The following is a 14,403-nucleotide window of genomic DNA, read 5'->3' as shown; positions in this document are numbered from 1 at the left end:
AGGTAGCTACTCTGCCCTGTGTTGGTATATGGCATTGGAGAACATAAAGAAGGAATCATATCCTTAAACCTAGTTACAGCGCTTTCTGAAAGACTTCTACTGTAATGAAACTTATTCCCCACTGCTGGGTAGTCCATCAGAGTAAATGTAAATGTTATTAAGAAATGATCAGACAGAAGGGGGTTTTCAGGGAATACTGTTAAGTCTTCAATTTCCATACCATAAGTCAGAACAAGATCTAAGGTATGATTAAAGTGGCGGGTGGACTCATTTACATTTTGAGCAAAGCCAATCGAGTCTAACAATAGATTAAATGCAGTGTTGAGGCTGTCATTCTCAGCATCTGTGTGGATGTTAAAATCGCCCACTATAATTATCTTATCTGAGCTAAGCACTAAGTCAGACAAAAGGTCCGAAAATTCACAGAGAAACTCACAGTAATGACCAGGTGGACGATAGATAACAACAAATAAAACTGGTTTTTGGGACTTCCAATTTGGATGGACAAGACTAAGAGTCAAGCTTTCAAATGAATTAAAGCTCTGTCTGGGTTTTTGATTAATTAATAAGCTGGAGTGGAAGATTGCTGCTAATCCTCCACCTCGGCCCGTGCTACGAGCATTCTGGCAGTTAGTGTGACTCGGGGGTGTTGACTCATTTAAACTAACATATTCATCCTGCTGTAACCAGGTTTCTGTAAGGCAGAGTAAACCAATATGTTGATCAATTATTATATAATTTACTAACAGGGACTTAGAAGAGAGAGATCTAATGTTTAATAGACCACATTTAACTGTTTTAGTCTGCGGTGCAGTTGAAGGTGCTATATTATTTTTTTCTTTTTGAATTTTTATGCTTAAATAGATTTTTGCTGGTTATTGGTGGTCTGGGAGCAGGCACCATCTCTACGGGGATGGGGTAATGAGGGGATGGCAGGGGGAGAGAAGCTGCAGAGAGGTGTGTAAGACTACAACTCTGCTTCCTGGTCCCAACCCTGGATAGTCACGGTTTGGAGGATTTAAGAAAATTGGCCAGATTTCTAGAAATGACAGCTGCTCCATCCAAAGTAGGATGGATGCCGTCTCTCCTAACAAGACCAGGTTTTCCCCAGAAGCTTTGCCAATTATCTATGAAGCCCACCTCATTTTTTGGACACCATTCAGACAGCCAGCAATTCAGGGAGAACATGCGGCTAAACATGTCACTCCCGGTCCGATTGGGGAGGAGCCCAGAGAAAACTACAGAGACCGACATTGTTTTTGCAAAGTTACACACCGATTCAATATTAATTTTATTGACCTCCGATTGGCGTAACCGGGTGTCATTACTGTCGACGTGAATTACAATCTTACCAAATTTACGCTTATCCTTAGCCAGCAGTTTCAATTTTCCTTCAATGTCACCTGCTCTGGCCCCCGAAAGACAATTGACTATGGTTGCTGGTGTCGCTAACTTCACATTTCTCAAAACAGAGTCACCAATAACCAGAGTTTGTTCCTCGGCGGGTGTGTCACTGAGTGGGGAAAAACGGTTAGAGATGTGAACGGGTTGGCGGTGTACACGGGGCTTCTGTTTAGGACTACGCTTCCTCCTCACAGTCACCCAGTCGGCCTGCTTTCCCGGCTGCTCGGGATCTGCTGGAGGGGAACTAACTGCGGCTAAGCTACCTTTGTCCGCACCGACTACAGGGGCCTGGCTAGCTGTAGGATTTTCCAAGGTGCGGAGCCGAGTCTCCAATTCGCCCAGCCTGGCCTCCAAAGCTACGAATAAGCTACACTTATTACAAGTACCATTACTGCTAAAGAAGGCCGAGGACTAACTAAAAATTTCACACCCAGAGCAGAAAAGTGCGGGAGAGACAAGAGAAGCCGCCATGCTAAATCGGCTAAGAGCTAGTAGCTGCGCTAAGCTAGCAGATTCCTAAAAACACACAAAGTGAATAATGTGTAAATAATTTAGAGGTGATTCAGCAGAGGGAGTGCTTTAGTTAAGGCACGTGAAGATTACACTGTGAAACAAATCGTTATCTAGTTAACTAGATCAATCTAACTGCGCAGATTAAACAGCTAACAGATACAGCAAAACACCGCTGTGCTCCGGAACAGGAAGTGATACAATACCGCAGTGAGAGCCAACCACCAGTAGAGGCTATATATATATATATATATATATATATATATATATATATATATGTGTGTGTGTGTGTGTGTGTGTGTGTGTGTGTGTGTGTGTGTGTGTGTGTGTGTGGGAAGACCATTGCAGACCATTCCAGTTAACCTGTTCACCTGTGAAATGTTCCAAACAAGTGTTCTTTGAGTATTCAACTTTCTGTCTTTTGTTGCCACTGTCCCAGCTTTTTTTTAAATATGTTGCAGGCATCCATTTCAAAATGAGCAAATATTTGCACAAAAACAAAAAAGTCTATCAGTTTGAACATTAAATATCTTGTCTTTCTGGTGTATTCAATACAATATAGGTTGAAGAGGATTTGCAAATCATTGTATTCTGTTTTTATTTACATTTCACACAACATCCTAACTTCATTGGAATTAGGGTTGTATTAATGGCTCAGGAATTTTTTCAGCCTTGAGTATCCATTACATGCAGAGTTTCAGATGCTAGAATTGTGGTGGAGGTTCACACTGTCCTTTGTTCTTTCTGATGTTCATATACTCAACAAAAATATAAACGCAACACTTTTGGTTTTGCTCCCATTTTGTATGAGATGAACTCAAAGATCTAAAACTTTTTCCATATACACAATATCACCATTTCCCTCAAATATTGTTCACAAACCAGTCAAAATCTGTGAGAGTGAGCACTTCTCCTTTGCTGAGATAATCCATCCCACCTCACAGGTGTGCCATATCAAGATGCTGATTAGACACCATGATTAGTGCACAGGTGTGCCTTAGACTGCCCACAATAAAAGGCCACTCTGAAAGCTGCAGTTTTATCACACAGCACAATGCCACAGATGTCGCAAGATTTGAGGGAGCGTGCAATTGGCATGCTGACAGCAGGAATGTCAACCAGAGCTGTTGCTTGTGTATTGAATGTTCATTTCTCTACCATGAGCCATCTCCAAAGGCGTTTCAGAGAATTTGGCAGTACATCCAACCAGCCTCACAACCGCAGACCACGTGTAACCACACCAGCCCAGGACCGCCACATCCAGCATGTTCACCTCCAAGATCGTCTGAGACCAGCCACTCGGACAGCTGCTGAAACAATCGGTTTGCATAACCAAAGAATTTCTGCAAAAACTGTCAGAAACGTCTCAGGGAAGCTCATCTGCATGCTCGTCGTCCTCATCGGGGTCTCGACCTGACTCCAGTTCGCCGTCGCAACTTCGCACAGCCATTGAAGAGGAGTGGAGCAACATTCCACAGGCCGCAATTGACATCCTGATCAACTCTATGCGAAGGAGATGTGTTGCACTGCATGAGGCAAATGGTGGTCACACCAGATACTGACTGGTATCCCCCCCCCCCAATAAAACAAAACTGCACCTTTCAGAGTGGCCTTTTATTGTGGGCAGTGTAAGGCACACCTGTGCATTAATCATGGTGTCTAATCAGCATCTTGGTATGGCACACCTGTGAGGTGGGATGGATTATCTCAGCAAAGGAGAAGTGCTCACTATCACAGATTTAGACTGGTTTGTGAACAATATTTGAGGGAAATGGTGATATTGTGTATGTGGAAAAAGTTTTAGATCTTTGAGTTCATCTCATACAAAATGGGAGCAAAACCAAAAGTGTTGCGTTTATATTTTTGTTGAGTAACACCATTTTCATGATTTGTGGTGAGTCTGTATGGGTATTGTACAAGATGATCTGTGCATAAGGTACTCTATGTATTAGATACTGTAATGTATCTAAACTGGTTGACTACAAGTACTGCCTGCAAAACAAATTGTCACTTAGAGATAGTTACTGCAATTTCCTGGCATCCATCTGTCTGCAGGAGACGATGGTGTAGCGTCCAGTTTGTTTGTTTTTACACTTTTTGCATTCAGTTTCATTTATGGGTGATTCTTTAACTACGGGCACTATTGGCCTTGTAAATGTAATTTCCACCACACCATTGCCTTGCAATATAAAGCGCCTTGGGGCAACTCTTTGTTGTGATTTGGCGCTATATACATGTGCTCTGATGTCACTGTTTATCTCCATAGAAACTATCCAAACAATCTTTCATACAAACTGTTTAAAGGGACATTACAGTATTGTGGTGGAAATTATGGCAATAGTGTGGGACAACTACATTTTGTTTAAAAAAAATCACAACAGTTGTATGACATTGAATACCCCAATTATGTTTTGATTATTTTACTGATATTTTATTCAGAGATATTTTAAAACATTAGAAAAAAACGTTTCTTTACCATTCATTTTTATCATTGAAGATCAAAAGTCTGGGTGTGGGACAAGCACAAAACGGCAATATTTGCATATAATGATGCTGAAAAAAGGTGAAAAAGTCATTATAGACTACTAGAACAAATTTCTTAACACAATTTCATTGTAAAGATAACTATAAAAGTGTGAAATCTCCCCTTTTTTGTTTGTCATACAATATGATCAAAGGACATAATAAGTGCCCGTAGTCTAAGAATCACCCATATATGGTGCCAAATGACAACAAAGCTGCTTCAAGGAAGCTTCACACAAGTAAGGTCTAACCTTACCAACCCCTAGAGCAAGCACACAGGGAACAGTGGTAACGAAAAACTCCCTCCAATGAATTGAGGAAGAAACCTCACAGACCAGACTCAAAGGGGTGACCCTCTGCTTGGGCCATGCTACCAACACAGTTGACAATACAAATATACAGGAAATTTTTTCACTTGCGCGAATGACTTATCAGTCCAGTGCGTGAGTGACAATCTCTGCTGCATTTGTTTCATGTGTACTGTGATGCCTGCTGAGGCTGCCGCTGTCCCTCCTCCCTCCTAGCTTGTTGCTCAGCAAGGCCTTGGTTCCTCTCCTGCTCAGCCCTCTGTGCACCTGTTCTGACAGTAAGGCTCCCGACTGCACGGTCCTCTGCACTGCTCCCACCTGTTGACACTGATGCTGCACATTTTCATATCATTCTTGCAGACATCCTTGAAGTGCAGGCGTGGTCAACCCTGCTAGCTCACTGCACAGGAGCTCTTTAGGAATGCAGCCATGATTCATTCTTCTGACATGGCCAAGCCAACAAAGGCAACTTACGCCAAGAATGGTGAACATGCTGCTCATGTTGGCACATTCCAAGACCTCTATGTTGGGCACCGTGTCCTGCAAGCCGATGTGCAGAATTCATCTAAGGCAATTTACATTTTGACTAATGCTTTGTATTTCAGAAACCACTGTATAATTGACCTCTTTTGGTGACCTTAGTGCTTGCTCACAGGGGGTCATTTTGACCGTTGGGGTTTTTCTGTAATTATTGTATGGCTTTTGCCTTACAATATAAAGCGCCTTGGGGCAACTGTTTGTTGCGATTTGGTGCTATATAAATAAAATTGATTTGATTTTTGTGTATAGTTCCTTCTTGTATCTTGTGAAGCAGCTTAAGTATTTACAGTAAAAACTCAGGAGAAACTGGAAAATTCACAGGATCATATTTCAGCTGAGACATATCCTCTTCAGGCAGGGATCTAGCATCCAAATGGCAGAGTTTCATGCTGTCAGGTGTTCATTCATTTACACCACTGAGCACTCTCTTCAAGTTCAAACTCGCACCAAGACTTAAGACTACCGACACCAAATAGAGTAGAAACAATAAAAGCTCTGCTTTATTTGTGTGGTTCCTCTTTTGATACAATAATTCAATAACCATAAAACAAGACAGACATAACGAACACAAGACAAGACGGCTACTATTTAAGGCATGTATTTACAGTTTGCTGTAAATCTCTAGAGCCAACAGGGACCATGCTCTCTGTATATCAAATTATTAAAATTGTTACACACAGGCAGACATCAAGTACATGCACAAAACAAATTGATATTCAGTTGCCAAAAAAGAAAAAAAAAAAATTATTGAATAAATCACAAATTCATTTGTGTTTTAAGCAAAAATGGCATAAAATGTCCACTTGAATGAAATGAAATGTCCACTTACTCCTGGGCATGTTGAGCTACAAACATTTGTACATATTGTCTCCCTCTCTCAATTTTTATTTTATTATTTTTTTTAAAGTTTAAAATGTATTTCAAAAAATGTGACAACTTCATTTATTTGCTCACTGTACAGACATCCTGTAACTCAGTTATTAGCTGCAGGAAGAATGATTATCCACACAATGTTGTATTTTCACATCTGTCTCCGAAGTGTCTTAAGGAAATAATGACAAAAAAAATAGTGTTACCTCCAGCAACGATCAGATTTGATTATCAACAGCCGAAATGTTTTGATGTTCACATATACTGTCAAGATCAAACATTTGTCGCTCTGAAAAAAGAAAAAAAAACAAATCTATTTGTACCATTCTATTCAGCAGCCTATTTATATATCCTTTATAAAAATATTCTAGTAATACAATAAAAATATCCTGCAATGGTGAATATTTAACAACAACACAAGACCTGGAAGAAAAATGCTTTACTTCCTCAAATGTATTTTACAAATTTTTTGATGAGTTATTGTAAAACCCTTCAGTTGCTCCCTTGTTTTCATTCTGGGTCACAACAGCAGCTCCAAGGTGGATCTGCATGTTGAATTGGCAAAAGTTTTACGCCGGATGCCCTTCCCGATGCAACTCCACGTTACATGGAGAAATGTAGCAGGGTTAGGGCTTGAACCAGGAGCCTTCTGCGCTGAACCCATGCACACTAACCACTTGGCCACCATCCTTACCACTTAGTGCAAATTAAAATATGTTTGTAACTGGCTTCTGAGTTTAAATTTCAGACTCATCTACACTTTATAATGTGTAAAATTCTGAATAAAATTTTTGTCAGGTTGAGTAGCGCATTATTGTAAATGAAGCAGAATTTTACATTTACCTCTCAGACAAATGATAAGACCATCATCAAATGTGAAACTGAGACAGAACACAAAGATGCTTCCACCTCCGATTAAAACATTTAGCATGATACATTTTGTAGTTGGGCATTCATATCACAGGCTGATTCTACACTAGCACAAAGGGGAAGAACAGTCCCTTGTAGACACCAGATTTCATCCCACTCCAAAATATTTGGCACTCTCATTTACATCGGTCATTTCTAAATTTTGATCAATACAACCAGTAAACCACAGAAATCTGCCACAAAATTGTTCAGCTCAGACTCGAACGTACACAAAGCTCTAATGACAGGTACATCCTCTTCAAATCAACACAAGACATAATCAGGGGTTAGAGTTCTTAAAGGACCACAATGGAAATAAGTGTATTTGTCACTTTCTTATGTTATCCTTGTGAATTTTAATGCACATATATATAATGTATCACTGATTTTACTAAATAAAAATCAATCCAGCTTTCTGATACTTTCAGCATTTTTGACTTTTTTTTTTTTTTTTGGTGGTGGTGGGGGAGCAACATATAACTGAAATGATAATGATGAAAGTCACCGATGTAGATGAAAATTAGCTCTATGGTGCAAACACCATGACCAATCTTTCTGAGATTAACCAATACTTAATCCAGGAGCCAGTCATCAATTTTGACCTGACTGAGGGTGACCAAACAACACTTAGAATCCAGCCAGTGTACCATGGCTTACACAAAAATCTATGATAACCATCCCAGGGTGGTAGCTGTAGCCAGCTAGGGGTCAATGAAGAATTACACAGAGGTCAAAATGTAAAAATGCTCAAATCATGTTGAAAACTATATCACATTATTTGTCTGATCATAATGATTCCAAAAAGGTATAGTTTGGACCATCTGTGACAGAATGTTCTGGAGTTATGGGGTCAAAACAGCAAAAAAGGTGACAAAAGTCAGTTTCAGTTTGTACAGGGGTCAAAAGTTAAAGTTGCTCCAATTTCAGTAAAATGTTATGCTAATTATTGGTTGAAATAAAAGTATTAGTAAATCAATCAATCAATTTTTTTATATAGCGCCAAATCACAACAAACAGTTGCCCCAAGGCGCTTTATATTGTAAGGCAAGGCCATACAATAATTATGTAAAACCCCAACGGTCAAAACGACCCCCTGTGAGCAAGCACTTGGCTACAGTGGGAAGGAAAAACTCCCTTTTAACAGGAAGAAACCTCCAGCAGAACCAGGCTCAGGGAGGGGCAGTCTTCTGCTGGGACTGGTTGGGGCTGAGGGAGAGAACCAGGAAAAAGACATGCTGTGGAGGGGAGCAGAGATCGATCACTAATGATTAAATGCAGAGTGGTGCATACAGAGCAAAAAGAGAAAGAAACAATGCATCATGGGAACCCCCCAGCAGTCTACGTCTATAGCAGCATAACTAAGGGATGGTTCAGGGTCACCTGATCCAGCCCTAACTATAAGCTTTAGCAAAAAGGAAAGTTTTAAGCCTAATCTTAAAAGTAGAGAGGGTGTCTGTCTCCCTGATCTGAATTGGGAGCTGGTTCCACAGGAGAGGAGCCTGAAAGCTGAAGGCTCTGCCTCCCATTCTACTCTTACAAACCCTAGGAACTACAAGTAAGCCTGCAGTCTGAGAGCGAAGCGCTCTATTGGGGTGATATGGTACTACGAGGTCCCTAAGATAAGATGGGACCTGATTATTCAAAACCTTATAAGTAAGAAGAATTTTAAATTCTATTCTAGAATTAACAGGAAGCCAATGAAGAGAGGCCAATATGGGTGAGATATGCTCTCTCCTTCTAGTCCCCGCCAGTACTCTAGCTGCAGCATTTTGAATTAACTGAAGGCTTTTTAGGGAACTTTTAGGACAACCTGATAATAATGAATTACAATAGTCCAGCCTAGAGGAAATAAATGCATGAATTAGTTTTTCAGCATCACTCTGAGACAAGACCTTTCTGATTTTAGAGATATTGCCTAAATGCAAAAAAGCAGATCTGGTTAGACACCATGTTTCTAAGATTTGTGGGGCCAAGTACAATAACTTCAGTTTTATCTGAGTTTAAAAGCAGGAAATTAGAGGTCATCCATGTCTTTATGTCTGTAAGACAATCCTGCAGTTTAGCTAATTGGTGTGTGTCCTCTGGCTTCATGGATAGATAAAGCTGGGTATCATCTGCGTAACAATGAAAATTTAAGCAATACCGTCTAATAATACTGCCTAAGGGAAACATGTATAAAGTGAATAAAATTGGTCCTAGCACAGAACCTTGTGGAACTCCATAATTAACTTTAGTCTGTGAAGAAGATTCCCCATTTACATGAACAAATTGTAATCTATTAGACAAATATGATTCAAACCACCGCAGCGCAGTGCCTTTAATACCTATGGCATGCTCTAATCTCTGTAATAAAATTTTATGGTCAACAGTATCAAAAGCAGCACTGAGGTCTAACAGAACAAGCACAGAGATGAGTCCACTGTCCGAGGCCATAAGAAGATCATTTGTAACCTTCACTAATGCTGTTTCTGTGCTATGATGAATTCTAAAACCTGACTGAAACTCTTCAAATAGACCATTCCTCTGCAGATGATCAGTTAGCTGTTTTACAACTACCCTTTCAAGAATTTTTGAGAGAAAAGGAAGGTTGGAGATTGGCCTATAATTAGCTAAGATAGCTGGGTCAAGTGATGGCTTTTTAAGTAATGGTTTAATTACTGCCACCTTAAAAGACTGTGGTACATAGCCAACTAACAAAGATAGATTGATCATATTTAAGATCGAAGCATTAAATAATGGTAGGGCTTCCTTGAGCAGCCTGGTAGGAATGGGGTCTAATAAACATGTTGATGGTTTGGATGAAGTAACTAATGAAAATAACTCAGACAGAACAATCGGAGAGAAAGAGTCTAACCAAATACCGGCATCACTGAAAGCAGCCAAAGATAACGATACGTCCTTGGGATGGTTATGAGTAATTTTTTCTCTAATAGTTAAAATTTTGTTAGCAAAGAAAGTCATGAAGTCATTACTAGTTAAAGTTAATGGAATACTCAGCTCAATAGAGCTCTGACTCTTTGTCAGCCTGGCTACAGTGCTGAAAAGAAACCTGGGGTTGTTCTTATTTTCTTCAATTAGTGATGAGTAGAAAGATGTCCTAGCTTTACGGAGGGCTTTTTTATAGAGCAACAGACTCTTTTTCCAGGCTAAGTGAAGATCTTCTAAATTAGTGAGACGCCATTTCCTCTCCAACTTACGGGTTATCTGCTTTAAGCTACGAGTTTGTGAGTTATACCACGGAGTCAGGCACTTCTGATTTAAAGCTCTCTTTTTCAGAGGAGCTACAGCATCCAAAGTTGTCTTCAATGAGGATGTAAAACTATTGACGAGATACTCTATCTCACTTACAGAGTTTAGATAGCTACTCTGCACTGTGTTGGTATATGGCATTAGAGAACATAAAGAAGGAATCATATCCTTATGGAATAGTTTTGATTATGCTGAATGTTTGGTCTCCAAAGTAAAGCTCAAACAAGGTCGACGTCCATTGAATTCAATGATAGGTGGTATATGTTACCCTGTAACGTGATAACTAAGCTTGACAGAAGGTGCAAACTATTCCTTATTAAAACCCTATCATCCCATACAATAATTTGAATGATAACTGAAATTGACCTTTGTCATCATTTTTGTTGTTTATACCCCGTAACTCCAGAACATTCCATCACAGATGGTCCAAACTATACCTTTTTGGAATTGTTATGATCAGAGAAATAATGCGATATAGTTTTCAACATGATTGGAGCATTTTTACCTTTTGACCTCTGTGTATTCTTCATTGACCCCTACTTGGCTACAGCTACCACCTTGGGATGGCTATCATACATTTTTGTGTAGGTCATGGTACACTGAGGCTGGATTCTAAGTGTCGTTTGGTCAACTTCAGTGGTACCAAAAACCTGCATGACCCATGGACTAACATGCCGTTTTCCAGGTTTGCTGTTTGGTAGCATTCTCCTCTGTAAGCAAAATTTAAGTCTAAATTGGCTCATTTAAGACTTTGGTGAGATATTGTAGAAATCTATATTTTGGGCCCAATCTTCCACCCAATGTGAGTATCACTGCTAGCTTCTATGCAAAAAGGTGGGTTTTACCCTGATCACACCCAGTGCCCTTGTTGTATAATATGAAAATGTACCTACACCCATCTGTGCAACCATGGATATGCTGGTCTCAACAATGACGTGCAGGCATATGCAGTGATAGTGCATTACCATCATGAGGCAGCAAAAAGCAATTGCACTGCAGATGACCAAAAACCTGGTCTGAAGAGGAGTTTTCCACTATTTATGACACAATATTCCTTTTTGTCTTACATATGAGGGATCACGACCTTCATATGTTCTACACACAGGGCTCTTTCACATTTGGAAAAAAAACAGGCAGAAAAAAAAATTAAAACTGCTTAAAGATAAAGTTTATGGGCTACAAATGTTCATATCTGTTTGACTTTCAGATCTTAGCTTGATGAAAAGGTGTGTAAAATCCTAACCCTATTAAACAAAATCTGCAAGAGGTGCAGCCAGACGTTTTTCACTTCACTGGGCAATCCCACCAATATCCAGTGGGAGACACTATTGCAGCAACGATTAGTTTTGTTGGCGCAAACTATACCACCCCTTACCATCTTCAGTACATTCCAAAAGGTAGTTTTAAAATGGAAAACTGCACCAGAAATCTTAAATTCACTTTATTTTCACATTCATCAGCACTATAAAGAGAACTGCTGCAGTGCACCATATGATGTTATGATGACAATGAACTCATGATTAATGTCATTCAGATCACACCCAAAACCTTCTCTTAAATCAAATTTCTAAACCACTAAACAGATTAAGAATATGTGTTGTTTGCATTGTGTAGGTTTTTCCTTTCTAAATCTTAATAAACATAATTATCAAATACAGGAGAGTGCATCACAGAGCAGTTGGCACTCTTCATAAAAGCCAAATACAATTTCAAGTAATGTGGAGTACTAAACTATAATGACCACTTAAAGCCTCTTTAAACTACAAATATGCCCTCCACCCACCCCAAAGAAAAGAAACAAGCCACAGGCAGCCCTCATATACAGAAGTGAAAATGGGTTTTCAGCTTGAATATGAAAGGCACACTGAAAACTTCCCTTAGATGAACATTAAGGTATGTTTTATGTTTGTACAGTAAATGCAGTGAAAAACAATCCGATCAATAAATTCATTATGAGGAATTTATTGATAAGACTGTCTCAAATAATGGCCCCTCCCCTGCATGCCACACCACATGCAACCAAACAAACATGACAAACATCTTCAAAATAAATAATAAATGTGACAAGAAGAAAATGTAGCAAGCGACCTACAACCCATTCTCTCACTAAACTGTAACTGGTAAACAGTAAATGTGATAATATTGACACGGTTTAAGTTTGCACTGGTGGTGATGAGGTTACTGTGTTATAACAAAAACAGCTATAATTAACACATTTTTACAACAGAATTTTTTTAAATGACAATAAAACATGTAACAATAACATGAGAAATGAATTACTGATGTATGACACAGTGCCACTGATAAGTGGAACTTAATACAGCAAACACAATTTAATTCACTTACTCCAAATGGTCATGTAGAATACAGCCCTGTCAACGTGAATTTAACCAAACACAGGATCTGACAAATCATGGAAACAGGCTCTTAGAATATATATAATGTATTTTACCTTCCATAATTAAATCTGTACCATAAAAGTGGAACCATAAATGATGTTCTACAAAAAATATCTTAAATACATTAAGCCCGCTGCTCCATGGACTACTATTTAAATTTCACAGTTCACAACATTGGTTAGAAACTTGATTTTGACTGACAAAACAAGAATTTACTTATTACTGCAAACTATAAACATCATTGTGATGTCTCATGACATCTTTGCAAATACAGTCACATATTGGATGTGAGTATTTATCTAAAAGCTGGCCTCCTCATTTAGAAAATAAATTTCATATCAGATGAAGACTACAATATCTAGGAAATTCAAAAAATATATATTTTTTGATTAATTATGGCTTCTATGTATAGAAGAAATTAGAATGCCAATTTTAAATTACTGAAATTTTCAAACCAGTGACAAAACATTATAAATCTTAAGATTTTTATCATTTCACTGATTGAATTCTGAAGCTTTTTGATATCCACTACATTCTTAATATCTAAGCGCTAAACATTAATGTGCAAGAAAACTCTGCTTTCACAGTTAAATCCTGGCAAGTTATGTTTTACCATTTAAAGAAGAAAAAGGTGTTTTTAAGATACATCAAAAATCATGTTAGCAGATTATTGACATGATTTCTGCCCAGTCAGGCCTAAAAACCTGCCAGATTCTCTGATAATAATCATTATTGATAATAAAGTTTTAACTGCCCAGAAATTGCTATAAAATTATAACATGACCACAGTAAGTATATTTTCATAGCCCCAATCGTAAATATATATATATATGGAGTGATTCATTTTAATAGCCTTTAAATAATGGATTTAAATTTTTAAATAATTAAATAATAATTTTAAATAATTAATTGAAAAATAAACCAAAAGAAGAAGAAACAAGGACAGGGGTTTGGGGTGTTCTGAAGGAAAGAAACATAACCTGACATCATTTAGCAACTAATCTGAGTGATACTGATATTTGCAGGTAAGTTTTTAAGATGTTCAGAATATTACATCTGACACACTAATTAGTTAGCCTGCTAACCAATGTTAGCAGTTTATCTTCCAATGCTGGATATTGGTTTCATCATTTATTGATGATGTTTGCTGGCAGGGCTACAACCATCAGATACTTTCAGAATCAAGTATTATGCCAATTGCTGTTATAAATAAATAATATACAGTTTACATGTATGTGGCGAGGGCCTTAGCATTAGTTAGCTTCGAACCTATGCCACATATGGCAAAATATACATTTTTAAAAGGAAGCATAGACAACAGATAAAAAAAAGTTTGAAAAGATTCAATAGATGATCGGACCCATTTTAATGCTACAGTGAAAACACGCCAACACAGCTGTTACTACATCAGTGCATATTCTCATGCATTGCTCGTGTTCCTAATTACGTCAAATTTTATGCTATGAGGATTTTTTATTAAACACAAATTACTCGAGTTCTTCAAGTACGTAATCATTCCAGCCTCTGCTGCTGCCAGCAGGAATCATAATGATTCACACCACTGAATGCACTCTTTGACCTTATGACCTAATCAATATGGAAATTAGTCAGTGTTGTCATGGCACCCTGGTGTGTGAACCCATGTGCCAAGTCTGACTGCGGTGAAGCTGCAGCACCAAATCCACTGAATG

At 38.5% G+C, this 14,403-nt stretch overlaps 1 long non-coding RNA gene across 1 annotated transcript; it reads right to left on the bottom strand.

The window, feature by feature from the left end:
• Nucleotides 1-528: 528 nt before the first annotated feature.
• Nucleotides 529-6,626, bottom strand: LOC117506818. The gene is made up of 3 exons (XR_004559555.1): nt 6,345-6,626; nt 5,573-5,580; nt 529-540 (listed from the first exon to the last, which is right to left on the bottom strand). It is a non-coding gene; the product is annotated as an uncharacterized LOC117506818 (long non-coding RNA).
• Between the last annotated feature and the right edge of the window lie 7,777 nt (nt 6,627-14,403).

This window comes from Thalassophryne amazonica, chromosome 3 (genome assembly GCF_902500255.1).
Source record: "Thalassophryne amazonica chromosome 3, fThaAma1.1, whole genome shotgun sequence".
NCBI lineage: Eukaryota > Metazoa > Chordata > Actinopteri > Batrachoidiformes > Batrachoididae > Thalassophryne > Thalassophryne amazonica.
Note: the sequence above shows the minus strand (reverse complement) of the source record. Positions and strands in the feature narration are given on the sequence as shown.